The sequence below is a fragment of the Dendrobates tinctorius genome, unplaced genomic scaffold (genome assembly GCF_039654945.1).
Source record: "Dendrobates tinctorius isolate UK_male_01 unplaced genomic scaffold, ASM3965494v1 ptg000133l, whole genome shotgun sequence".
NCBI lineage: Eukaryota > Metazoa > Chordata > Amphibia > Anura > Dendrobatidae > Dendrobates > Dendrobates tinctorius.
In genome coordinates, this window is record NW_027361801.1 from 17,414,873 (window position 1) to 17,441,146 (window position 26,274).

A 26,274-nucleotide genomic window follows, 5' to 3' on the forward strand; every position below is an offset into this window, starting at 1 on the left:
TCATAATTAGTTCTCCTCTTCTCCATTAGAAACTTAATAGCAAATGTAAATAATTACACAAAGTAGATCAAGTGTGGATTACGGCAGCATTAGGTATTCATACTTCTACTGGTCATTTCTCTCACTTTCACTGACTGTATTTATCAATGTGAATAAGGTATCTTAATGCTCCACGATAATTATGGCATTAGGAAAGCCAGAGGATTAATTTCCCTGTATCAGTTCTTCTCTAATACGGTTGAGAGTCATCTTTCTGTAATCTCGGTAATAACATTTGTTTCCTACAACGGATTTTAATTACAAACTTGGCAAACTAGGATTAAGATTCACCCCTGGTACAAGGATCACTTGCTTGGAGCATGTGAAGAATCCGTGAGAGTGGTCAGGATAGAGCTCCACTCCTCTGACAGCTTCTTGGTGATTATATGTATAAAAGTATATTTTAAAGGTAATCTATTGTATTGTAATTGTCCTGCAATGTAGTTAATTATCTTCCAGTGGGCTGCAGTACTAACTAATGGTCACAAGATGTCACTGTTTTCCTCTTTGCTCTTGTACAGAACTGGGTGAAAGGTTAAATCTGCCCAGCGACAGACAGCAGAGACAGTGTCAGAGATAACTGTAAGGTGGGCCCATATTGGGGAGGAGAATTGTGAATCTATGGGTAGTTAGAGATTTGGTAGGAAGTTTAGTCAGTTATGTAAAAAATAGAATTTAGTTCAGACAAGGAAAGAAGTAAGGAACCACTCTGGTCAAAATGATCTATCGTCACTGGTGTGTATGTATGTGTGTGTGTGTAAGCAGAGAACAGAGAAACAGACAGACAGAGAAGGAAAACAACTAAGAAAAAAAGCAAAAAGCGCAAGTTGTGACAGTGGAGTACTCATAGCAGACGAGTTGGTGAAGGTAACGTTTGATCAACTTTGTGACAGTCCCTAAGGGCCTCTGGGAATGGGAAGTGTAGATCTTGAGAGCTGTGGATCCGAGAAGAGACAAGCCAGCGAGGCTGGGGGCACATACAGTAAAAGATATGGCCACAAGTGCTTCAATTAAGTGGCTCCTGAAAACCAAAGTGAGCAGAAGATAGAGAAAACAAGAAGGAGCAGATAGTGTGTCATTGCTGGTTAGGATGCTGGGAAGTCCCTAACTCTGCTAGCGAAAAGTTTCACCAACTGCGCTGATGAAAATGTTTGTTAAAGACATGCCACTGTGCTGTAACCCTAAGGAAGACATGTGAATGTCCTATCGTGCTTTGTTGATAAATGAAACTGCCAGTAAAGTTGAACTTGTTTTTATGGACTGTTGTGGTTTCCCATTCATGGGGACGCAGGGAATCATGGCCATGCTAAGTGTAGCGGGACAGAGGAGTCGGGAAGTGTCCATGGTAACCTCAGCAACACACACACTGAAAACAAACCCCGTTTTTCTGTAACATGCGTGGAAATGGAGTCCCAAGCAGAAAAGAATAGGCCACAAATCGGGGATCACCCTGAATAGGAATTTAGCAAAAATATTACAATTTTTATTTATTTAAATTAAGCACAGTCCCTTGTCCATGGCTACAGCCCCGGGCAATGTGTGCACACAGCCTTACAGATCACATTTATGGACCTTTACCTTCGAATCTATAATGCTAGATTTGATGTAAGCACAAACAATTACAATCCAATGGGAAAAGGGCAGATTCTAACGGTGCATCCAAAGTATCAATGCGAAAAATCCAAATTTAAAGTTAAGTTTGTCACTTTAATAAAATAATGATAGGGTGCCTACATGTTCAGATCCATAGCAATCAAGATTTCAATTCACCTGCAGTGCCACCTCTGAAGAAATGTAGAATTACAGCCTCAAATGAAATCAACGCATATAATATATATATATATATATATATATATATATATATAAAAATATAATGTATGGATGTGCAGTCTCTTCCAGAGTGAGAAACTCAATTTTAGCAGCTGTCCACCTTGACTAATCCCCAAGATTTCTAAAAGAGAAAGTAGTGATTGGATACTGTATATTGCCATCATTTGCAGTCTTTCAGTTTTCTTAACTTACTGTTCCAAACATCTTGCAAAACTAACCACAGATCTTCTATGGATGTGGGCTATCATAAATCCGTCTGTCTTCTCTTGTTATCACAGAAACACTCAAATGAGTTTGGACAGTATAGCTATTTTTTAACAGTGAAAAGGGATATATACACAGAAAGCCCCTCAGACATATCAGAAGATGCATTTTAAAGGAGACCTATGCCATAAATACGTAATTTTCTACCTGGTTTGGTAGAATGGCTCACTCGGCTGGACACAGGTATAAACATGCTTGCTTTATTGAAGGCAGCATAAACCAACTTGGGAAAAATAAACATGGCCCTGGTGGGCCCAAAACAGCAAAACCAAACAAAAAGAAAACACAGTACTTTTCCTAGCGAGTTCATCCCGGGTTCATCCCGCTCACGGGTACAATGTCCACAGTGCAGGTCCTTAACATACCACACGGGCACAAACACTATCCTGCAGTGATTCCTCTCTAGGTACACTGCACAAAGAAACCTTTTGGAACTCAGAAATTTAAGTCCCAGACCATGTGACTGATCACATGATTGTGACACCACCAAAGTCCTGTCAGAACACGGCTGTAAGTGGAAATCAGGTGGACATTCTCCCACCCGCTCTATGAATGTCCACATAAAAACCAGCCCATAATATAGCTTAGCTTAACCCTCGCAACACTTACTGTGCTGGAGGAAAAACTGTGGGTTATATATCACTGTCGCCATTAGGCGTCACAGCTCCCCTCAATTACTTTACCAGTGACTTTTTCACACTGGTCTAAATGCCACTGTACAGAGGTGCAACTAGAGTTCGATGAGTCCTGGTGAAAAATTTGTACCTGGGCCCGCACCTACATATTCATCAGATGTATGGGCTTTTGTAGCATTCCAGATCCTTTGAAAACATACGTATTCGCCCTCTCATGTACCAATGTCCCCCATCCTGTAATAATTTCCCTCATGCTGGCCCTTTTCTGTAATAATGATACTCGCACTGTACCCCCTCTTGTAATAATGTCCTCCATCCCAGGCCTTTTCCTGGTATAATTCCCCTCCATCCTGGGCCAATTCCATTAATATATGTCCCCCAATTTGATATAATATGCCATATTCTGGGCTTCTTCAAGTAATAATGTCCCTGTTCTTTGGCTCTTCTCCAACAAATTTAAAAAAAAAACAAAAACAATTCTCACCTTTCCCAGCGCCCATCACGCATGGCGTCCTCTTCTGTAGCCAACAGCTTACTTCATCATGCAAACGATGGGCAGCACATAAACTCACTGCCATGAGCCACCAGAGACTTGCACGCCATTGTCAGCTGCCAGCCTCGGCCTCTGATTGGCTAACAGTGTATATTCAGTGCAGGGACCCGATGGGTCTGTGTGCCGCAGTATATTTCAGCTAAATGTATGTCCTCGTGTGCACATCCAGCTGTAATAGCTGCTGGCATAGGTGGGCCCCCCTCCAACAAGTGCCCATTCATGGTCTGCGACCATGATCGTTAAATTCCTACCGCTCTACTCCTGAATTTTGCTTTTTTTCTTTTGTTCCTGTGCTTCCCTTTTCCTTAGATATGCCCCCCTCTTGTGTGTATGTAAATCTAGTACTGTTATCGAAGGTAGCAGGATTCACAACTCCTCTCTATAGGTGTCTTTTTAGGACCACACCCCACTGGCTAATAATACTAGATTAACAAACATGGAAGAGAGCACCAAATCTGAGGAATGGAAAAGAGCAGGAACAAAAGAAAAATTACGACGTCAGATTCAGGAGAATAGCTGACTTTAGACCAGGTAAAAACATTACATATTTATGGCAAGTGACAGCTCCTATTTAAGTAGATTCTCTTTTACCATATAAAATGAAATATTTATGTAGCCAAGCTGTGCTTCTCATTGAACTCTTGTCCTATGCACCTTACCCGCTGCACTGTGAATACCAGATGATAACACATTACTGCATTATAGACCATCACGCCCAATAATCAGCCCAGCTCGCTACGTCTGTGCGCGTCCTCCGTATGTGCTGTAACACTTGTAACAGAATATAAGAACAGGATTCAGAAAATGAGAATTATCAGCGTACAACCTCGCTCTATTTCCTGTTCTCCTGAAGGACACTATTTAAAATAGTCATTAAAAAATCCAGATCCAAAACTAACCAGCATTATAAATTACAGCATCCAGCTGACCTTGGCACAATACACTTCATCCACTATGTACATTCATTCATTGAACAAACTACCCAGTTGATTATTATATAAATTTGTAAATAATGGAAATGTAATATTTGCATGTACGGAGTTGATGTTACTGGTGGGCCACCAGCACTCCTAACCGACACTTTTGGGCATGTCGCAGATGGGAATAGCCCTGGGCCACCAGCACTCCTAACCGACACTTTTGGGCCTGTCGCAGATGGGAATAGCCCTGGGCCACCAGCACTCCTAACCGACACTTTTGGGCATGTCGCAGATGGGAATAGCCCTGGGCCACCAGCACTCCTAACCGACACTTTTGGGCATGTCGCAGATGGGAATAGCCCTGGGCCACCAGCACTCCTAACCGACACTTTTGGGCCTGTCGCAGATGGGAATAGCCCTGGGCCACCAGCACTCCTAACCGACACTTTTGGGCCTGTCGCAGATGGGAATAGCCCTGGGCCACCAGCACTCCTAATCGACACTTTTGGGCATGTCGCAGATGGGAATAGCCCTGGGCCACCAGCACTCCTAACCGACACTTTTGGGCCTGTCGCAGATGGGAATAGCCCTGGGCCACCAGCACTCCTAACCGACACTTTTGGGCCTGTCGCAGATGGGAATAGCCCTGGGCCACCAGCACTCCTAATCGACACTTTTGGGCATGTCGCAGATGGGAATAGCCCTGGGCCACCAGCACTCCTAATCGACACTTTTGGGCATGTCGCAGATGGGAATAGCCCTGGGCCACCAGCACTTCTAACTGACACTTTTGGGCCTGTCGCAGATGGGAATAGCCCTGGGCCACCAGCACTCCTAACCGACCCTTTTGGGCATGTCACAGATGGGAATAGCCCTGGGCCACCAGCAGTCCTAACCGACACTGTCGGGCATATCACAGATGGGAATAGCCCTGGGCCACCAGCACTCTTAATCGACACTGTCGGGCATATCACAGATGGGAATAGCCCTGGGCCACCGGCACTCCTAATCGACACTTTTGGGCCTGTCGCAGATGGGAATAGCCCTGGGCCACCAGCACTTCTAACTGACACTTTTGGGCATGTTGCAGATGGGAATAGCCCTTTAATAAAGTATACCAATTTTGCAGAACTTTGACTCTTTCTCCAAGGCAATATGCAAAGTAAAACAATAGAAAGCAATACAACACATCACAAAACCCAGCCGCCTGATAGAAGTCTTTCTTTTAAGAAAAAAAAAAAAGGAGATAATTTTTCTAAAGTGACATCTCAGATTTTAAAATTAATTAACAATCCGGCGCTACACAAGTGCAGAACAATAGCAGTAAAATGTGATGAAAACCTGTTGTGTCTACCAATGTATGAGGCTCAGAAAATTCTATGAGGAATTGTCTTCACTCAAGGACAGGTAGAGGTAATATTTCCTCATTTAGTAGCATCCTCCCATTTATCACGGCGCAGACAGGATAAGGAGGTCAAAAGCAGACATGAGGAGAGAGTGGAAAGGGTATTTCATTATGAAGGAAAACAACAAACAGTACATTTATGTGGTAGAGAGGCCGCTAAACAGCTGGGGATCCGCTATAGAACAATAAATCTCAGGCATGGCTCGTACCTATACGTGGCCATGGGAAATGTGCCCTATTAAGAACTGATGTCATTTGCATAGCTTTAGAGTACATGTACATGTCAACCACACAGAGGAACATTAATGTATCCGCAGTAATAAAGCTCCAACCGAAACATTGAAATCTCAACTAGCCAATTACTTTCTAAACTGCAGGGTGTTATAAATTATACAGTGGATATAAAAGGTCTACACATCCCCGTTACTTAGTAGTTTGTACATTGCTGCCATCATTTACAGTGATTCTGATTAACCACATATAAAGTTTAGCTGTTCTAGTAGCATTTTCCCGACATTTTCATTTTACAGCAAAACCAGGAACCATAAACATGCTACAACTCAGCAAAGGGTTCTCATTGTTAAAAGCGATCAGTAAAGAGAAGGGTAAAAAAAATGTCCAAGACATTAGATGTACCTGGGCGCACTAAGTCATCAAGAAGTGGCTTAAAATTAGCACAACAGTCACATTAATTGAAATTGGACATCCCTCAAAAATTGATGAAAAGAGAAGAAAATTTGTCAGAGAGGCTAGTAAGAGTCCTATAGCAACTTTAAAGGAGCTGCAGGAACTTCTGGCAGGTACTGGTTGTGTACTATATGTGACAGCAACTGAAATGTGGAGAACCTTAAGAGAGCGGTGCAGAAGGGAATCTGCCAGTAGGATCAACCCTTTTAAGGCATCTATATTGGCATGTAGGTCATAGGAAGCTGAATAAAATGATATCTGTGATATTATGTCTTATTTCCGAGTAATCCACATTTTTCTTATATGTAAATGAGCTGTTAAGATCTATGTTCCAGACACAGATCTCCCTGAGAATTTGCTTCTAGGACTTATTATAAATGAAAGGTGGTGTTACCAGTGTGAGGCAAGCAACTAACACAAAACAACAGAATTGAATTTTGTCTTTTTAAAACACATCTTTTGCCGTTTTCTAAGCTTTGCTATATTGTAACAATATTGTAAGCTTGTCTGCCTGTGAGATGGAAGCTGAGAGGATCCTGCAGATGGGTCAGGTATAATCACACACAGCTCTGCAGTGAAATCAGGAGAGCAGAGAGAGGCCATTACACATCACACTGGTAACTCCCCTTTCATGTAAAGTATGCTCTGGAGGCAGATTCTCATGGAGATCTATGTCCAGCCCATAGTCTGGAACAGCACTTTTACATACAAGAAAAACATGGATTTCTCTGGCATATAACATCAGATCGCAGATATCAAGGTATCATTTTATTCAGCTTTCTATGGCCTACGTGCCCAATACAGATGCCTTAGGAGGGTTGATGCTACTAACAGATTCCCTTTAAGCAATGTTGTAAAGATGTTGTAAACTCCTCAAAAACAATGTGACAGATGAATAAAGTCATACAACAAATGATTACATCAAGTTACTTCTGCTGAAGGTTGATAATATAACAAATCTCCAAAACATAATAAATAACTTACTAATGGGTAATTACCATGCTTCATAAAAAGAGCAAGATTGCATAACAGCAGCGACTCCCTAATAAATGCTAGCAAAAACGGAGAAAATAGAGTCTATGCTAATTTACAAAAATATCAAATTTTATTAGTCATATAAAAATGACAAATGTAAATACGTGCAAAAAGATAACACTAATTAAATGAGCAGACTGTGTGAAAAGAGGGTACATACACAATAGAAGTGACCAAAATATCCTGAAATGTAGCTAAAGTGAGCTGCTATCACAATGGGCACATGTGGGACAAAGTAATGCTGCCTCTGTACTCAAAAAATCTCACATAAACTTAGATAGTCCCAAAAGTAACAATCATGATGTTATATCTAAGTGTTCAGGGCTCTCCCAAATGTAGTCCAGACGAAAATAATAAGAGTACATCAGCCAAAAATTATCACATGTGTTAAGAGAGCACCGGACACTGAGACACCTCATGGAACTAGGACATCACAATTGACTGTGAAAAAGATTGGCAGCACAGTTGGAATAGTTCAATCAGCAATGGTACATCATAAGTAAATAAATACCCGTCATGCTTCCAAATGTGAGCGCAGGAGAAACAGACCCCGACGTACGTTTCGATGTATTAACCTTCCTCAGGTTACTTATGATGTACCATTGCTGATTGAACTATTCCAACTGTGCTGCCAATCTTTTTCACAGTCAATTGTGATGTCCTAGTTCCATGAGGTGTCTCAGTGTCCGGTGCTCTCTTAACACATGTGATAATTTTTGGCTGATGTACTCTTATTATTTTCGTCTGGACTACATTTGGGAGAGCCCTGAACACTTAGATATAACATCATGATTGTTACTTTTGGGACTATCTAAGTTTATGTGAGATTTTTTGAGTACAGAGGCAGCATTACTTTGTCCCGTATGTGCCCATTGTGATAGCAGCTCACTTTAGCTACATTTCAGGATATTTTGGTCACTTTTATTGTGTATGTACCCTCTTTTCACACAGTCTGCTCATTCAATTAGTGTTGTCTTTTTGCATGTATTTACATTTTGTCATTTTTCTATGACTAATAAAATTTGATATTTTTGTAAATTAGCATAGACTCTATTTTCTCCGTTTTTTCTGCTGAAGGTTGTTGTACAAGCTATTGATTCATGGGGTGTACATAATTTTTACACACTGGTTCTGCATTTTTGCCTAGTTTTTGTAAAGTAAATAATGACACAATGTAATTTGTCAAGTTTTGTTGTTCGTCTGAGATTGTATTTACCTTATTTTTAGACCTTCTAAGGACTAGACTTTTTTATTATGCTATGATCTGTAAAATAATAGGGTTCAAAGAGGTTGACCTTAGTTTTTCTTATAACATCTAACATATAAAGCTCAATGTGGGTGTGTATATATGTATGTATGTCCGGGATTGGCATCCGCACCGTCACAGCTACAGCCACAAAATTTTGCAAAGTCACACGTCTGGACCCCGAGAGCGTCATAGGCTATGTTGTGAGGTGAAATTTTAACTCCACGTGTTCCAATTCACCAAACAATTTTGCCCCTATCTGCATAATGGGGCAAAAGTGTATGTATGTATTGGCATCTGCACCGTCGTAGCTACAGCCACAAAATTTTGCACAGTCACACGTCTGGACCCCGAGAGTGTCATAGGCTATGCTGTGAGGCGCGCGTTCCAGTTCACCAATTTTGCCTCTATCTACATAATGGGGAAAAAGTGAAAGGAAAAGTGTTGGAGGCAAATTGACTGCTGCCAGATGTGAACAAGGGGGACTTAAAGAATGAGAACGATGGCGCCAAAGAGTCTATACCGTACAGTTGCTATGGTGGGGCCCTGACATGGGATACTCACCACACACGGGGATATGAACACACACACAACATGCGCGACACACTACCACGTGCTTCAACACAAATACCACCCTCAGCACACATTTCACCACACATACACCAACCTTGCCACATAAAAGTCGAAACACAAAAGTCGCCACTCAAAACTCGCCACGCTGTCCCAGAGCTGTTTAAAAGATGAAAAATGAGCTGTGATTGGTTGCTATCAGCAACAGTTTTCTTTGTAGACAGTTGTGGTAACTGAGGCCTATTATTCTTATCATTTCTATGGTGTTATCGTCCTTCTGTAAAGCTGGAAATAACACAATATATTATCATGCCAACACAGACCACCCTCTGACACAGACTGCAGGGGGAGCCCAGTATGACACAGGATAGGATTAGATACACAGCTCGGCATACAGTATCACACAGAATAGGATTAGATACACGGCTCAGCAGACTGTATCACACAGAATAGGATTAGATACACAGCTCAGCAGTCAGTATCACACAGGAGAGGATTAGACACATGGCTCAGCAGGCAGTATCACACAGGATAGGATTAGATACACAGCTCAGCAGTATCACACAAGATAGGATTAGATACACAGCTCAGCAGTCAGTATCACACAGGATAGGGATACGCAGCTCAGCACACAGTATCACACAGAATAGTATTAGATACACGGCTCAGCAGTCAGTATCACACAGGATAGGATTAGATGCATGGTTTTTATGTGCAATATATTCATTATAATTTGTTATAACTAACCACAGTTGGTTACTATGCCCAGGCAACGCCGGGCTCTTTAGCTAGTATATTTATATAATACTAGATGGTGGCCCGATTCTAACTCATCAGGTATTCTAGAATATGTATGTAGTATATTTATGAAGTTTTAATAATAATGCAATAATGCACCCCCCAATCCTGATATGCATGGTCCTCTCACCCCCCTATCCTGATATGCATGGTACCCCTCCCCCCCTATCCTGGTATGCATGGTCCCCTTACAGCCAAATCCTGATATGCATGGTCCCCTCACCCCCCAATCCTGATATGCATGGTACCCCTCACCCCCCCCAATCCTGGTAAGCATAGTCCCCTCACCCTCCAATCCTTGAATGCATGATCCTCTCACCCCCCAATCCAGGTATGCATGGTCCTCTCACCCCTCTTTCCTGGTAAGCATGGTCCCCTCACCCCCCTTTCCTGGTATGCATGGTCCCTCTCACCCCTCTTTCCTGGCATGCATGGTCCCATCACCCCCCTTTCCTGGTATGCATGGTCCCCTCACGCCCCAATCCTGATATTCATGGTCCCCTCACCCCCAATCCTGATATGCATGGTCCTCTCACCCCCCAATCCTGATATGCATGCTACCCCTTACCCCCCAATCCTGGTAAGCATGGTCCCCTCACCCTCCAATCCTCGAATGCATGGTCCTCTCACCCCCCAATCCTCGTATGCATGGTCCTCTCACCCCTCTTTCCTGGTAAGCATGGTCCCTTCACCTTCCTTTCCTGGTATGCATGGTCCCCTCACCTCCCTTTCCTGGTATGCATGGTCCCCTCACCTCCCTTTTCTGGTATGCATGGTCCCCTCACCCCCCTTTCCTGGTATGCATGGTACCCTCACCTCCCTTTCCTGGTATGCATGGTCCCCCCACTTTGCTGGTAAGCATGGTCACCCTCACCCCCCTTACCTGGTATGCATGGTCCCATCACCCTTCTTTTCTGGTATGCATGGTCTCTGTTCAAATAAAAAATAGTTATATACTCACCTTCCAACGGCCCGTGAACTCCACTCCACGCGCCCGGCCTCGTGGTCCCAGTAATGTATTGCGCGAAACACCGCTGACAACGTCGCGCTCTCACGAGAGTGACGTCATCTCCGGTCTACGGCACAATGCATTACTGGGACCGCGAGGCCGGGCGCGCAGAGTGGAGATCACGGGCTGTCAGAAGGTGAGTATAACCTTTTTTTTTCTTTTTTTTACAGAGCCCTGCGTCCGATTGAGCGCTGCGCCCGACTGCGCCTTCCGCTGATTGGTCGCGGGATTTCGGTTACAGACAGACAGACACGATAAGACGATTATATATATATATATATATATATATATATATATATATACAAAATGTGTTTAATGCTGACAGATTCTGTAAAGAAATTGATAATGATGGACATGAAGACCAATGCAAATTGATGCTTTTGCTGCATCAGTTTGATTCCCATAGAAATAATAGGATCTGTCAACTACCAGTAAATTCATTAGAGGCTTGTACTTGACTTAGAATATTTGCTTTGGTCGAAGTTCTATTTTTAGACAGGATGTGAGTCTCATATCTGTTTTTATTCATTTGTACTTCAATTAACCCCTTTACCCCCAAGGGTGGTTTGCACGTTAATGACCGGGCCAATTTTTATAATTCTGACCACTGTCCCTTTATGAGGTAATAACTCTGCAACGCTTCCATGGATCTCGGTGATTCTGACATTGTTTTCTCATGACATATTAATAGTACTTCATGTTAGCGGTAAAATTTCATTCTATATGAAATTTTAAATTTTTTTGCCAAATTTCTGTTTTTTTTCACAAATAAACGCAAGTTATATACTTGCGTTTATTTGTGAAAAAAACCCAGAAATTTGGCAAAACATTTTAAAATTTCGCAATTTTCCAACTTTGAATTTTTATGCCCTTAAATCACAGAGATATGGCACACAAAAAACTTAATAAATAACATTTCCCACATGTTTACTTTACATCAGCACAATTTTGGAACCAACATTTTTTTGTCAGGAAGTTATAAGGGTTAAAAGTTGACCAGCGATTTCTCATTTTTACAACACCATTTTTTTTTAGGGACCACATCACATTTGAAGTCACTTTGAGGGGTCTATATGATAGAAAATACCCCAAAGTGACACCATTCTAAAACCTGCACCCCTGACGGTGCTCAAAACCACATTCAAGAAGTTTATTAACTCTTCAGGTGCTTCACAGGAATTTTTTGAATGTTTAAAATATAATGAACATTTAACTTTTTTTCACAAACAATTACTTCAGGTCCAATTTTTTTTATTTTACCAAGTGTAAAAGGAGAAATTGGACCATAAAAGTTATTGTGCAATTTGTCTTAAGTACGCTGATATCTGATATGTAGGGGGGAACCACTGTTTCGGTGCATGGCAGAGCTCAGAAGGGAAGGAGCGCCGTTTGACTTTTTCAATGCAAAATTGACTGGAATTCAGATTGGAGGCCATGCCACGTTTGGAGAGCCCCTGATGTGCCTAAACAGTGGAAACCCCCCACAAGTGACCCCATTTTGGAAACTAGACTAGTTTCCTACTCCACACTGATGAGGTGCAATACCCCGAAACAGCTGTCTGTGGATGGATACCATGTTTTGGCATAGGTGGTTTCCTTCATTGGAGACTGCCCTTCCCGTGGTTGTTCCTTCCCGGGGAAAGACCTGGCTGGTCATTGCTTGCGTTGAGAAACATGTGATGGTGTCTCTGCGGCTTCTGTTTTGCATATTTCCCATAAGGGATGGGGGCAGTGCTCTAGAATCACTGCGTTGAGAAACACGTGATGGTGTCTCCGCAGTGTTGGATGTTGATCTCCATGAGTTCATTCATCCTCATTTTCACATTTTGGAAACTAGACCACCCAAAGGAACTTATCTAGATATGTGGTGAGAACTTTGAACCCCCAAGGGCTTCACAGAAGTTTATAACGTACAGCCGTACAATTAAAAAATCACATTTTTTCCCAAAAAATGATCTATTCACACCCAATTTTTATTTTCCCAAGGAAAACAGGACCCCAAAAGTTATTGTGCAATTTGTCCTGAGTACGCAGATACCCCACATGTGTGGGTAAAATACTGTTTGGGTGCATGAGAGAGCTCAGAAGGGAAGGAGTGCCGTTTGACACAAAATTTGCTGGAATTGAGATGGGCATCATGTCGTGTTTGGAGAGCCACTGATGTGCCTGAACAGTGGAAACCCCCCACAAATGACCCCATTTTGGAAACTAGACCCCCTAAAAAACTTATCTAGATGTGTGGTGAGAACTTTAAACCTGCAAGTGCTTCACAGAAATTTATAACGTCCGGGCGTGAGAATAAAAAAATCATATTTTTTCCACAAACATGATCTTTTAGTCCCCAATTTTTTATTTTCCCAAGGGTAACATGAGAAATTGGACCCCAAATGTTGTCCAATTTGTCCTGAGTATGCTGACATCCCATATGTGGGAGAAAACTACTGTATGGGCACACATTGGGGCTCGGAAGGGAAGTAGTGATGTTTTGGAATGCAGACTGATGGAACGGTCTGCGGGTGTGATGTTGCATTTGGAGAGCCCCTGATGTGCCTAAACTGTAGAAACCCCCCACAAGTGACCCAATTTTGGAGGCTAAACCCCCCAAGGAACTTTTCTAGATGTGTGGTGAGCACTTTGAACCCCCAAGTGCTTCACAGAAGTTTATAACGTAGAGCCGTAAAAATAAAAAAATCATATTTTTTCCACAAAAATGATATTTTTTGCCCCCAATTTTTTATTTTCCCAAGGGTAACAGGAGAAATTGGACCCCAAAAGTTGTTGTGCAATTTGTCCTGAGTAGGCTGATACCCCATATGTGGGGGTAACCCACTGTTTGGGCGCATGGCAGTGCTTGGAAGGGAAGAAGCACTGTTTGACTTTTTCAACGCAGAATTGGCTGGAATTGAGATCAGATGCCATGTTGCGTTTGGAGAGCCCCTGATGTGCCTAAACAGTGGAAACTCCCTCAATTCTAACTCCAACCCTAACCCAAACACACCCCTAACCCTAATCTCAGCCCTAATCCTAGCCCTAACCCTAGCCGTAGCCCTAGCCCTAACCCTAGACCTAACTCTAATGGGAAAATGGAAATAAATCCTTTTTTTAATTTTACTATTTTTCCCTAACTAAAGAGGTGATAAAGGGGGGATTGATTTACTATTTATGGCGGGTTGTGATGTTTGGCAGCTGTCACACGCTGAAATACGCTTTTTATTGTAAAAAAAGTTTTTGCCTCACCACATCTTGAAAGCTATAATTTTTCCATATTTTGACCCACAGAGTCATGTGTGGTCTTATTTTTTGCGGGACGAGTTGATGTTTTTATTGGTACCATTTTTAGGCACGTGACTTTTTTGATAGCTTTTTATTCCGATTTTTGGAACGCAGGATGAACAAAAACCAGCATTTCAAGAATTTCTTTTGGGGGGCGCTTACACCGTTCCACATGTGGTAAAATTGATAAAGCTGTTTTATTCTTCGGGTCAGTACGATTACAGCGATACCTCATTTATATCTTTTTTTATGTTTTGGTGCTTTTATACAATAAAAACAATTTTATATAAAAAATAATTATTTTTGCATCACTTTATTCTGCAAGCTATAACTTTTTTTATTTTTTTTTGCTTTTTTTCGCCCCAGGCACTTAGTGCCGGTTGTCAGCTGTGATAATCAGTTTTACTACCGCTGATGTCAGTGAGGCTGCACGGAGTCCCCTGGCTGACCTGAGGTGAACTGATGAGAGTGGGAAAAAGTTCAGAAACTTTTCCACGCTCATTAGTTCATCTCCGGTCAGCCGGGGAGACTGCGCAGAGATTAACTAATTCATTCGGCAGTGGTTTACAGCGGGTCCGGTCACATTAGCACCACTTCCCGTTGTAAACCAGTTAACCCCTTCTGATGGATTGCAGTGGGGGGACCTGACTGAACAGTGGACAGGTATGTATATTGTTGCTTTTTTATTTTATTTTTTTACAGATCCATGGCTTTTTTTTGGATTAGCAGATGAATAAATTTGGTCATAAACTTGATGTGCTTATTTCATTAAAAGAATTTTTAATTAATGTCTGTGTTTATTTTTTAACCCTTTACTACTATAGGATTAATAACGGAGAGGTGTCTTATTGACACCTCTCCATTATTAACCCAGCTTAATGTCACCTTTCAATAGCAAGGTGACATTAACCCATTAGCCACCGCTACAGGGCAATGGGAATAAAGATGCGCCTTATAGATGCGCCTTTTCTGGGGTGGCTGGGGGCAGATTTTTTTAGTGGGGGGGTAAAAACAATGGTCCCTCTCTAGGCTATTAATATCTGCCCTTACTCACTGGTTTTCCCTCTCTGGTTGAGAAATTACCATGGGAGCCCACACAATTTTTTGCAACAATTTAACCCCTTAATTTAACACCTACATGTCCCAAATTTTACACATATACCCTAATCTAATTATTAGTCAAAGACATATAAAAAATTAAATGAAATCAAATGGTTTACTGTATGTAAACCATGTGTCATGTTGGGTTTTGTAATGATTTTACAGAAGCCCCAGCAATTGATTTAGTGGCTATTATGCTATGTAGAACACTATGAAATATAAATATATATATATATATGTGTCTCAATGACATGTATATATATATATATATATATATATATATACATACACAGTACAGACCAAAAGTTTGGACACACCTTCTCATTCAAAGAGTTTTCTTTATTTTCATGACTATGAAAATTGTAGATTCACTCTGAAGGCATCAAAACTATGAATTAACACTTGTGGAACTATATAATTAACAAAAAAAGTGTGAAACAACTGAAAATATGTCTTATATTCCAGGTTCTTCAAAGTAGCCACCTTTTGCTTTGATTAATGCTTTGCACACTCTTGGCATTCTCTTGAGGAGCTTCAAGAGGTTGTCACCGGAAATGGTTTTCACTTCACAGGTGTGCCCTGTCAGGTTTAATAAGTGGGATTTCTTGCCTTATAAATGGGGTTGGGACCATCAGTTGTGTTGTGCAGAAGTCTGGTGGATACACAGCTGATAGTCCTACTGAATAGACTGTTAGAATTTGTATTATGGCAAGAAAAAAGCATCTAAGTAAAGAAAAACGAGTGGCCATCATTACTTTAAGAAATGAAGGTCAGTCAGTCGGAAAAATTGGGAAAACTTTGAAAGTGTCCCCAAGTGCAGTGGCAAAAACCATCAAGCGCTACAAAGAAACTGGCTCACATGAGGACCGCCCCAGGAAAGGAAGACCAAGAGTCACCTCTGCTGCGGAGGATAAGTTCAACCGAGTCACCAGCCTCAGAAATCGCAGGTTAACAGCAGCTCAGATTAGAGACCAGGTCAATGCCACACAGAGTTCTAGCAGCAGACACATCTCTACAACAACTGTTAAGAGGAGACTTTGTGCAGCAGGCCTTCATGGTAAAATAGCTGCTAGGAAACCCCTGCTAAGGACAGGCAACAAGAAGAAGAGACTTGTTTGGGCTAAAGAACACAAGGAATGAACATTAGACCAGTGGAAGTCTGTGCTTTGGTCTGATGAGTCCAAATTTGAGATCTTTGGTTCCAACCACTGTGTCTTTGTGCGTCGCAGAAAAGGTGAACGGATGGACTCTACATGCCTGGTTCCCACCGTGAAGCATGGAGGAGGAGGTGTGATGGTGTGGGGATGCTTTGCTGGTGACACTGTTGGGGATTTATTCAAAATTGTTGGCATACTGAACCAGCATGGCTATCATAGCATCTTGCAGCGGCATGCTATTCCATCCGGTTTGCGTTTAATTGGACCATCATTTATTTTTCAACAAGACAATGACCCCAAACAAACCTCCAGGCTGTGTAAGGGCTATTTGACCAAGAAGGGGAGTGATGGGGTGCTACGCCAGATGACCTGGCATCCACAGTCATCAGACCTGAACCCAATCGAGATGGTTTGGGTTGAGCTAGACCGCAGAGTGAAGGCAAAAGGGCCAACAAGTGCTAAGCATCTCTGGGAACTCCTTCAAGACAGTTGGAAGACCATTTTCAGTGACTACCTCTTGAAGCTCATCAAGAGAATGCCAAGAGTGTGCAAAGTATTAATCAAAGCAAAAGGTGGGTGCTTTGAAGAACCTAGAATATAAGACATATTTTCAGTTGTTTCACACTTTTTTGTTAATTATATAATTCCACATGTGTTAATTCATACTTTTGATGCCTTCAGAGTGAATCTACAATTTTCATAGTCATGAAAATAAAGAAAACTCTTTTAATAAGAAGGTGTGTCCAAACTTTTGGTCTGTACTGTATATATATATATATATGTATTCTATGTGTCTATATCTATTGTTTCTAATCGTTATTAAACATGTCAGTGTGATTTTACTGTATTGCAAAATGAATTGCCTGCTTTTGTTAAAGGACACCGGTGCGTATTTCTCACAAGTCACACATCTGGTCCATGTTTAATCCGTATTTTTCTCGCCCCCATAGACTTGCATTGACATATTTTCGGAGGAATACGCTGACAATCGCTGCATGCTTTGATTTTCTCAGCCCGTAAAATACGGCCGAGAAATAAATGGCTGATGGGAGCTACCCCATAGATTAACAGTGGTACGAGTGCAATGCGTTTCTTTTATGCCTCTCACTCGTCCGTATTTCTCTCTAGTGTGACGCCGGCCTAAGACATTATTTTACAGTCACAGATGTCCCATCCAACGTTTGTTGGAAGATTGATATAAACTCAATGAAAACAATGGTTTGGTTTGGGAGCAAAACGTGCCAGACTTATCCTATGCACCGATCACGTCTTTCTGAGTGTTTAGAAGTTAACATGCAGTTTGCATTATCTCTCGTCTGGAGAAGGAAATTCCACTTTCCAAAACTTTTATTGCTACTAAAGCAATTAAAAGCAGCAGTGCATCTTAAATGTGTTTCTATTTTTTCTCACATCATTGAGTAACACTGTCAACTTTCAATATCTCCAAGGTTTTTTAATTAAAACAGTAATTAATATGGACTAAACAAACAAACAATCTTGCAGCAAATGGAAATTATTATTTCTTTTTTATTCTGAAGGTTAGGAGAGGATCTGTTCAGCTTCAGTTCACATATCTTTCAGGCTGTGTGCACACGCTGCGGATTATGTGCGGATTCATCCACGCGGATTTTGTAAAATCCGCAGGTGAAACCGCAGGTCAAAAGACCTGCGTTTTTACCTGCGGATTGCTCTGCGGTTTTGCCCTGCGGTTTTTCATCTCCTCAATGGAGGAGATGGCAAACCGCAGGAGAATCCGCAGAAAGAATTGACATGTCAATTCTTTCTGCGGATTGAAAACCGCAGATAATCCGCGTGGAAAATTCCGCACCGTCTGCACTGCGGTTTTTGATTCCCATAGGGAATCATGGTACTGTACACCGCAGCAAAAACTGCTGTGGGTCCGCAGCGGCCAAAACCGCTGCGGAACCGCAGCAAAATCCGCAGCGTGTGCACACAGCCTCAAAGCTTTGTAAAATGGCCAGGAATTGTAACAGGTATTCATTGGTTAGACAGACTTTCTTACACTACACAAATATATTACAAAGACCGCAAAGTAAAAACATTACAGCAGCTGTAAAAAATACAAAAATTAAATAGAAAATTATAAGGGGTAAGTATTCAGTCTGATGCAAAGATCAGCAATTCTTGATTTTTTTTAACCAGCATTTATCTGCTTCTCAGCTCTCTCTGCCCCTCTTTTAGCAGTATTTCCCAGCACCTTGATTACTGAAGCACTCTTCCTCCTCCCATCAGAGTTTTTATTCTCTTAATACATTGCAGTAATCATATTATATAGCAGTGTGTACTTACAATTGATCTTTTTGCCCTTCTACCCAGCTAATTCTTTGCTTTTCTTTGCTCTATGTAGAGACAGGAAGTCTTTTGTACCTGCAAAAATGATTCCCCTGTTCAACTCCTGACCCAGCTGCTCCACTCTTCCCCCCCTGCCAGGGACTTTTGCAGTGACACATGAGTCATGCAGGGAAAAAAGACTTCCTGTTTCTACATAGTGTCATGGGCTTGCTGCAACAGACAGGAGCCAGAAGAATGCAGCGTCTCATTGCTTCTACTCCTGCGCTGAAAAGAAGCACTTCTTTTTAAATGGTGTTTATTTCTTTTGGCAGAACAGGGGTTAATAGACCATGTTGGGAGCCCTAGTAGTGTGAGCCCTCAGCTGTGCACTGTTAGCAACTCCTATCACCTACACTGTGTTCAAAATTATTAAGCAAATTATATTTTTCTCTGATTTTCCTAAATAGTCGGTACAAATGACAGTCAGTCTAATAAAGGTCATCACTGGTTAGCGTATACATAAAATTTTATTGAAGAAACTTCCCAATAATAACAGTATAATCTCCAAAATGAATAAAAACTCAAATTGCACTGTTCCAAATTATTAGGCACATTAGAATTTCTAAACATTTGATATGTTTTAAAGAACTGAAAATGCTCATTTGTGGAATTTGCAGCATTAGGAGGTCACATTCACTGAACAAAAAAGCTATTTAACTCCAAAACATCCTAACAGGCCAAGTTACATGTTAACATAGGAACCCTTCTTTGATATCACCTTCGTAATTCTTGCATCCATTGAAATTGTGAGTTTTTGGAGAGTTTCTGCTTGTATTTCTTTGCATGAAGTCAGAATAGCCTCCCAGAGCTGCTGTTTTGATGTGAATTGCCTCCCACCCTCATAGATCTTATGCTTGATGATACTCCAGAGGTTCTCCATAGGGTTGAGGTCAAGGGAAGATGGTGGCCACACCATGAGTTTATCTCCTTTTATGCCCATAGCAGTCAATGACTCAGAGGTATTCTTTGCAGCATGAGATGGTGCATTGTCATGCATGAAGATGATTTTGTTCCTGAAGGCATGTTTCTGCTTTTTATACCATGGAAGACAGCTGTCAGTCAGAAACTCTATATACTTTGCAGAGGTCATTTTCACACCTTCAGGAACCTTAAAGAGCCCTACCAGCTGTTTCCCCATGATTCCGGCCCAAAACATGACTCCTCCACCTCCTTGCTGACATCGCAGCCTTGTTGGGAAATAGTGGCCATCCACCAACCATCCACTACTCCATCAATCTGGACCATCCAGGGTTGCTCAACACTCATCAGTAAACAAGACTGTTTGAAAATTAGTCTTCATGTATGTCTGGGCCCACTGCAACCATTTCTGCTTGTGAACACTGTTTAGGGATAGCCGAATAGTAGATTTATGCACCACAGCATGCCTTTGAAGGATCCTACACCTTGAGGCTCGAGGGACTCCAGAGGCACCAGCAGCTTCAAATATCTGTTTGCTGGTTTGTAATGGCTTTTTAGCAGCCACTCTCTTAATCCGATGACCTTGCCTGGCAGAAACCTTTCTCATTCTGCCTTTATCAGCACAACATGTCTTTGCTCAGAATCAACCACAAATCTCTTAAACAGTACGATGATCACGTTTAAGTTTTTGAGAAATATCTAATGTTTTCATCTCTTGACCAAGGCATTGCACTATTTGATGCTTTTCAGCAGCAGAGAGATCCTTTTTCTTTCCTAAATTCCTTGAAACCTGTGCCCTGCTTAATAATGTGGAACATCATTCTTAAGTAGTTTTCCTTTAATTGAGCTCATCTTGTAAACTAATTATCACAGGCATTTGAGATTGATTTCAGTGATCCAAAAGCCCTGATACACAATACCATCTATGAGTTTATTTGAAAAACAAAAAATTACATCGTTAGGACACTTAAATCCAATTTGCATAATAATTTGGAACACAGTGTATATAATCTGGGTCCTGACTGACACATATCATCAGAACTAGCTTATGCTTCATGGCTTGGAGGAGAGGTGGTGTGAATATAAGGAGTTTGGAAGAGTTATCTGTGTCTATTGCTTGGGTTTGTAAGCGTGATAATTCCTTTCCCTCCTCTTATTTTGTTTTTCCCATTCTTCCACTCCCAGATGCATTCCTCTCTTACATGTAAGTAAATATTTGTATGCCTGGTATTTTCATTTACCCTTGTTTGTGTTGCCTTGCTTGTTGGGTTAGTGTGCTGTTGTGCGCGGCAGCTCCCCTCTTCCCTGGGAGGGGGGAGGGAACAGACAGAGGGCTGATTCAGGAGATAAGGCAAGGGTGGAGGCCCAGGCATCTTCACCTTCAGAAGTATCCTGGGGAATAGTTCAAGCTAGGGCGCCCCCTAGTTTTAGAGACAGGGAAGGAGCCCCTGATCCCAGGTCACCTGACAGCTATCTCATGACACATAGAGCTTAGAAGGATTCAGCTAGTCAGTTTTAGATCACAAGTTATAGAACTAATGGAAAAGGGAAAAAATAGCTGGGTAGAAAGGCAAAATGAGCAAATGTAAGTACATAATGCTAGAGAATATGATGACTTCACTATAGTAAGAGGATAAAAATGTCAATGGGAGGAGGAGTGCTTCTTGAACAAGTCAATTGGTGAGCTCTTTTGACACCGAGCGCACCAAAGTGCAACATGGTGCGTTCGGCGCACCGTCAAAAGGGCTCAGTGCACACAAAATCCTACTAGCGCACGGCCAGCGCACCCTATGCTAAAGATAGGGTGTGCAGATCGCATGCAGCGATGTGCGATACTAGACGAAGATGACCGGAGGGGGGTGGCAGGGGGCGGGGCTTAGCAGCGCCGTGCGCTGCGGGCCAAAACCCTAGTGTGTAACTAGCCTTAATCTGTGCTAGCGGTGACGGACCCCCGAATGCTGCAGCCCGCGTCCAAGGGTCCATCACAGAATGCGCTCCTAATAGAAGTGAATGGCAGCGTTAACAGATTGCGTTACACAGCGGTGTAGCGCAATGTGAACCCAGCCATAGAGTTTCCACCCGTCTATAAAAAAGGATCTTACAGTACAATAAATGAGTTTTTTTATGGCCTCAGATGAATGTTAATTTTATCACACTCATATTTTTTAATTCTGAGTTTGCCATTTCTCACACAAATGTCTAAGGATATTACCTACTAAAAAAGAATCGGTCACCAGGTTTTTGCTTGCCCTTCTAAAAGCAGCGTAATGTAGGGGCTTAGACCTTAATTCCACCGATGTGTCACTTACTGGGATCTTTGCTGCAGTTTTGATAAATTCACTGTTCTATTTGCTAGAAATCTACCAGTTTTCTCCATGCTGAGTTCTGTGTAACAACACTTAACCCCTTTGCGACATATGACGTACACTGGACTTGAGCGAAACGGGTCGGTCAAATTCAAAAGTCGCCGACTTTAGCTAAAGTTGGGTTTCGCCGATCGAAACCCGACCATAGCGTGAGGTCGGCCATGAGGTCGCCGACTCGCGTTCCAAAGCCGCGTTTCAAATAATGCTTCCAGCGCCTTTTCTCAGCCAATGATGGAGGATGCACACTGTGGGCAACGCGATGACATGGGCAGCGGCCACCACCATCTTAGAGAAGGGCATTGAAGTGATTGGCTGGCTTTGTGTGGCGTCACAGTGGCTATAAAAGGCTTACTTCTGCCGATCTTAGAATAAGGAGAGTTGCTGCTGCTGATTCTGAATAGGGAGAGCATTAGGCAGGGAAGAAGAAAAATAAATAGCTTTTGCTGATAGCGCTTTTCACTGTAGAGTTAGTGTGCAGTGAAAGGGGAGGATTTTTGTTGTGTGCAGCAGCTCTGGTGGTGATTAGGCTGCCTTTTAAGGCTAACTGATAGCTGCATTGCTGTGTGCACACTGCTGTTCAAACTGCTTTTTTCAAAGCACTCCAACTTTTATTATTTTGTTCTGGTCAGTTACCGAGCGTTCATTTTTTCACACACCGTATAGTGGTGTACGCTCCTCACACACTACCGTGTACCGGCTGGTATCACGGACAAATACAAGCTATCTGTGTGTGACTCTGGAAAAACAAACCGAGGAGATTTTCCATTTTCTCAGACCCATACCGTATAGAGCTGTCCGCTTTTCAAACACTTTCGTATATCTGCTGTTTGATAACCGTCAAAACTATACAGAGACAGCGTGTGTCACTCCGTATAAAAATAGACTGAGATTTAAAATTTTCCATACAGGCACCGTATAGCGGTGTACGCTCCTCACACACTACCATGTACCGGCTGGCATCATGGACAAATACAAGCTGTGTGTGACTCTGGAAAAACAAACCGAGGAGATTTTCCATTTTTCCAGACCTACACCGTATAGAGCTGTCAGCTTTTCAAACAGTTTCGTATATCTGCTGTTTGATGATGGTCAAAACTATACAGAGACAGCGTGTGTCACTCCGTATAAAAATAGATGGAGATATAAAATTTTCCATACAGACACCGTATAGCGGTGTACGCTCCTCACACACTACCCTGTTCCGGCTGGTATCATGTACAAATACAAGATATCTGTGTGTGACTCTGGAAAAACAAACAGAGGAGATTTTCCATTTTTCCAGACCTACACCGTATAGAGATGTCCGCTTTCCAAACAGTTTTGCATATCTGCTGTTTGATGACGGTCAAAACTATACAGAGACAGCATGTGTCACTCCATATATAGACGGAGATTTACAATTTTCCATACAGACACCGTATAAAGCTGTCCGATTCACAAACAGTATTGTATATCTGCCGTTCGCATTACAGTCACATCTACACAGCCAGCGTGTGTGTATGACACTCCGTAAATACATATACGGAGATTGCTAGTTGCACAAAAAACGTATACAGCTGTACACTTCTGACAAAGTACCGTATATCTGCTTGTTGGATTACGGTCAAATACATCCTGGGAGAGCATCTGTGACTAACAAAATATATTCGTAGATTTAATTTTTTTAATACACCTTACACAGCTGGACGCTCCTCATACAGTACCATCTCTCTGCTGGTATTTTTGGTACATTTTCCCAAACATGAGGAAGTATGGTGGAAGAGGCCATGGACGTGGGCGGGGGGTGGCTGGTACTGATGGTGGTGGTGCATCGGCTGGTTCTGGCAAAAGCACAATAGCAGCTAAGGCAGAAGGTGTTGAGCCTGCGTCATCATCTGGCCCAAGAAGGCCTGTAAGGTTCCCTTTTCTTGGAGTAGGAAAACCGCTTTTAAAGCCGGAGCATCAGGAATGGGTTTTGGCGTACATTGCCGAAACAGCCACCAGCTCTATTGCCTCCTCTTCTGAACGTTCGAAACCTGCAAGCACGGAGTCGTCAGTGCAGGGTTCTGGTCAGGAAAAACACCTTTTCTTGTGTCCTTCATCCCCACCAAAAGTTAAGGATGCGGCAGCCGACACTTCAGATTACTCTATGGAGCTCTTTTCACATACCATGCCTGGGTTATCAAGTCAAATCCTGAATTCCCCAGTCCAAGATGAATCTGACATGGAATGCACTGATGTACAGTCAGTGCTAGATGATTTTGCTGGTACATTGACCCAGAGCACTCTACTGAGCCAGAATCTGACCCTGATGAAACTCAGGTGCCCCTTCCCGCATACTATACCTCCTTACACGGTGACACAGAGGAAGGTAAAGAGGAAGGTGCAGATGACTTTGAAGAGGAGGTGATGGATGACCCAGTTCTTGACCCGGATTGGCATCCATTGGGGTAGGAGGGTGGTGCTGGCAATAGTTCAGATAAGGAGAAGGATCCGCAGCAGGCATTGACATCGCAGCAGCGGTTATCTGGCAGGCCTGTAGCTGTCCAAAAACGTGGACCAAAAACTAAAAGAATGGCAGGACAGCTTGGCCAGACGGTCAACTTAGCACAGCGTGCAAGGCCAGAAAATGCATACCATAGTAGGAAGAGTGCAGTGTGGCACTACTTTGTCCAAAATCCTACTGATGAGGCAAAGGTTACCTTTAAGAAGTGCGGAAGGACCTTTAGCCAAGGTAAACAACTCAGAAATTTGAATACCAGTTGCATGCTTAGACATTTAATCAACATGCACTTGCAAGCGTGGATGGACTACAAAACCTTAGGAAGCACATGTGCACCTGCTCCGACTGAAGGTAGCCAGCAACGCTCCATCACTTCCCCCACTGTAAGACCACCGCCACCGTTAAGCACACCACCAGCACTAAATTTTGAGGTGTCATCGCAAGGCCAAAGCACTCAGGGAATCACAATGGTTTTGCAACACAACACTGAATCTAGGCCATCACCACCAATACCATCACCAACCCCCTCTCACTCCGTCCGGTCCACCGCTACTTCCCCCATATGCAGCTCTCCAGTCCAGCTCACCCTACCAGACACTCTGAGTAGGACAAGAAAGTACTCATCCTCTCATCCGCGTACACTGTGTTTGAACGCCTACATTGCAAAACTAATCTCATTAGAGATGATGCCCTACTGGTTGGTTGCAAGCGAAGCTTTCCACGAGCTCATGGCCTACACAGTCCCACGCTATGACCTACCCAGTCGACACTTTTCTCGAAAAGCCATCCCAGCCCTCCACCTGCATGTGAAAGACCACATTGTCCATGCACTAAAGCAATCAGTGAGTGGAAAGGTGCACCTCACAACAGATGTATGGTCCAGTAGGCATGGCCAGGGCCGTTACGTATCCATCACTGTGCACTGGGTTAATGTGGTGGATGCAGGCTCCACAGGGGACAGTGGCAGCGGAACAGTGCTGCCTAGCCCACGGTATAGGAAACAGTTGGCTGTAGGCTTTTGACCCTCCTCCTCTTCCTCCATAAGCGAAAGCTCGTCCACAGAGCGCAGTCGCACGAGCACTCCATCCGCAGCTGGCAGTGTGGCACACGAGGTGTCCCACTATCGAACAGCCAGTGGTAAGCGTCAGCAGGCTGTGTTAAAGATGATGTCTTTCGGTGACAACAGACACACCGCGGAGGTACTGGCTGACTACTTGCAGCGACAAACTGAGTCATGGCTGGGCAGTCTACATCTTGAGCCAGGCAAGGTAGTCAGTAATAACAGCCGTAATTTTGTGGCAGCCATTGCCCGTGCAAAACTCACACACATACCTTGCCTGGCTCAAACTTTGAACCTGGTGGTGCAGTGCTTCCATAATAATTATCCGGAGTTAACATCCCTGCCTCATAAGGTGCGAAGACTGTGCTCGCACATCCGTCACTCGCCCGTACACTCCAGTTGTATGCAGAAGCTGCAGCGATTGCTCCACCTCCCCAAGCACAGCCTAATCATAGACGTTGCAAGAAGGTGGAACTCCACCCTGCACATGGTTGAGAGGCTGTGCGAACAGAGGCAGGCTGTAATGCATTTGTGAGAGGATACACGGGCAGGCAGTTTGAGGGAATACATGGAA

The 26,274-nt window shown here is 42.8% G+C and overlaps 1 protein-coding gene across 2 annotated transcripts in view; it reads right to left on the reverse strand.

Moving 5' to 3' along the window:
• The window catches only part of GPC3 (glypican 3), a 968,057-nt gene that overhangs the window by 541,744 nt on the left and 400,039 nt on the right, over positions 1-26,274 (reverse strand). The window lies entirely within an intron of this gene.